Raw genomic sequence first — 3860 nt, forward strand, 5'->3', positions numbered from 1 at the left:
AGCACTCTAGCCATCATAGCCCATTCTTTGCATGATAGTGAGGCCTTTGCCATATTTATCAGTAGGAAGCGTAACCTTTGTGATTTTTGTGGTGATAGGGTCTTTGTAGATCCATTCTGCTAGGTCCTCATCTCCGGTTTCCTCTTCCTGACTTTTACTAGGGATGAACTGTGCCAAAGCGCATGCTGGCTTGGTCAGTGGTGGTTGAAGCAAATTTTGAGGCTTGCCATAAGTTCTAGGGGAAGTGGGTAATTGCCCAACTCAAAAGAGTTGGCTTAGATTATATTCCCCGGGACCTTCCTCAGCCATTTTTATTTTCAACTTCTCTTGCTTTCGTATAGGGTTGATTGAACTAGAAAGAGAGGCTGGAATAGCATAGGATGTAGAAGGGATAGCTTCTCGGTTGTTAGGTACGGTGATCTCTGGCTGATGGTTAATATTGTTACAATATGCAAATGGATTTGCATCGCTCATGATTGTTATTTCTACACCGTTATGGGGAAACTTGATACACTGATGATAGGTGGATGGAACAACTTGCATGGTGTGTATCCAAGGTCTTCCTAACAAGAGATTATATGGAAGAGGAAGGTCCAGAACTTGGCAGATGATATGCTTTACCACTGGTCCCACTCTGATAGGTTGTCATGCCCAAAATTTAGGGCAAAACACAACCGACAAATTTTTTTGAAACACTTAGTTTCATGCAACCATTGCTTAAATAGTTGTGACAACTTAACATGTTGTTCTAAACGAAATATTAATTGATATAAAATACTAACATAACAATTACGATAATTCCCATTATCCAGTGGAATGAGTAAAATTTATAAGGGTAATATTATATTCACTCAAAAGACCCTATCATTTCAGTTGCATCAATTAGTACTTAATTAGATCCATTTCCACTAAATAGTCATTAATAAATTTACTTGGTTCGACATCAATATTTAATAGTTATCAAGTTCCCATCATCCTGTTAATACACCCTTTCTTAATAATTCAATTTAATGCGGAATACTAAAATGAATTAATTTTATTATCTCATTAAATTGCATCAATAGATTGATTTAATCAAAACTCTCTAAAATAATTGACGATGACATAATTAATCTTCAACCGAAATTCATCAATTGATTTTAGGAACTAATCAAAATAGACCTAACACTTAGTTTTAGAAATATCTATATTTTATTTAAACATACTTAAAAGGTGGTTTATACTAAATTGACTAAAAGGGTTGATTAAATCCATAACGAAAATCGTTCTATAAGGTTTAATCTTTAAAACCCACATTTAGTTGTTCTGAAATTATTCCCTATAGACAATTAACTACCAATAGGATTAAATTTCCCTAAATGATTAACTCCAATAATAATATAACTTGAGACAACATTTTTATTAGATATACCCATATATTTATTTTTGAAACTTATGAAAAATATAGACATTTAATAAAATATTTAATCGAACATTATAGCCCATTTACATTACCCCTGTTTTAAACTATGTGCACTTTACAATTACATTACCGACTAAACTATTTATCAACATTTTTATTCAAAACTCATGTATATAGAACACTATTTGCTTTCTAAAAATAAATGTCCCAACTACTTATCTAAAATATATATATTAAGTAAATCCCGAAACCCGTATCTCTTTATTTTATAAACACTAAATGGAATCTTAAATCCAAGATCTACCCTACCCATTCGTAATATATATATATATATATATATATATATATATATATATATATATATATATATATATATATATATATATATATATATATATATATATATATATATATATAAACTTGTATACAAAAATCAATATGTTTCCATATTTAAAAAAAAACATCCATTCATACCCTAACGGAATATTATATATATTATAAAATCGTTCTACAATTAAAAATCTCATCTTTCTTTTACTTTACCCTAACCCTACCCAGGCTAGGGATTTATCCCTTTTTTTTAAATTTATCATGTAGGGGGCCAAAGTGGCGTATGGCGGAGGAAAAGAGTGGCGTTTTGATTGAAGGGGAGGCGGATGGCGTACGATGAGGAGGCGACAGGAGGAAAGGAAAACCCCAGACGGCCGCCGCGCACGGGAAAGGAAACCCCTGTGGACACCACAGAGGCGGCCATGCCATCCACTGTGGGACGCCCGTAGTGGCAGGTTTTATCCCGCCCACTGCGGACGGCCCACAGTGAGCGGTTGTCCGCTCACTGCGGTGCCCACGGGGAGGGACTTAGCGGCGGGTGAGGGAGCCGCGACTTCCTTCACCGCCGCTTCCCCCCCGTTATTTGCTAAGTTTTTTTTTTGCTAAAAAGTTTGTTTAATAATTTTTCTTTTTAAATTTTTTTTTAAAATAATATATATATATATATATATATATATATATATAGAGAGAGAGAGAGAGAGAGAGAGAGAGATACACACACACACATATACATATATACATATATATATGTATATATATATATATATGTATATATATATATATACATACATATATATATACATACATATATATGTATATACATATATATATATATATATATGTATATATATATATATATATATGTATATATATATATATATATATATATATGTAAATGTATATACACATTTACCTATACTATATCAGGTATATTTTTAGGATGAACACAATAACATATATTTTTATGCATATAAATTTATTTGTGTACTTAAACTTATTTTTGATGCATAATAAATCTAGGTATATATATATATATATATATATATATATATATATATATATATATATATATATATATATATATATATATATATATATATATATATATAAAATTATCATAAATCAGTGAAAATGTTATTTCCTTTAAATCTAGTTTCTTTCATTAATTTCTCAGTTGCTAAAGGAATTAATTAGGCTAACTAATAAAGATTTTCTTTCTATAAAACAAACAATTAGAAATTAACAACATTAAATGTATTTAGAACAACATCGTTAAAGTTTATTCATTTCCATTAAATCTGATTAACTATAGGAGATATTACTGCAATAAATAAATAACAGAGTTTGATAATTCTACATCAACTATCCAAATGATAGATTTTACTGAAAGTTAACAACAACTTAATAAATCCAGAATTTATTAAATTAAATCCATAAAAGTAATTATAACTACTTTAGGTTTTAATTCTGCAATTATATATATGATTTTATTTCTTGCATCTATATTTATCTGGAATCCTTAAACTTAAATCATGAAATTTGAAATTCAAACTGCAATTTTTATTTTTTTTATTTTTTTATTTTTATCCACGACAACATGCAAACAACCATTAATCCCTTTCTCTATTTCCTGGATTTATTTCACATACATAAAAGGGTAAAATAAATCTAGTTGCTTTCCCACATTATTATTATACTAACAATAATTAAATTCAGAAAACAAACTTTAGGAAACTATTCCAGAATTATTCGTTTCATCTTTTGCAATATAACAAATAACTATATCATTTCTAGGAATTACTTTAAAAGACACTATAGTCATTTTACAAATAGGTCACTCAACTATTATAATGAGGACAAAATCGCAACATATTTCCAAATGGATTCTGCAACAAATAACTTCATCGAGTTTTCCACTTGTTCCTAATCTCTTTCTTCCAACATCCTGCAAATAAGATCAAAGATATGACCATGGAGTGCTCACCTCCCAGCCTAGGCTAACTGGTAGCCACCCCCGAGCTCGGAGAACCAAGCCCTAGACAGGTAACAAACATACAAACATAAAGACATGATACACACAAACTCAAAATACACTCCCAAACCCGGGCTACACTGCACCACACATTGG

This window comes from Cryptomeria japonica, chromosome 1 (assembly GCF_030272615.1).
Source record: "Cryptomeria japonica chromosome 1, Sugi_1.0, whole genome shotgun sequence".
Taxonomy (NCBI): Eukaryota; Viridiplantae; Streptophyta; class Pinopsida; order Cupressales; family Cupressaceae; genus Cryptomeria; species Cryptomeria japonica.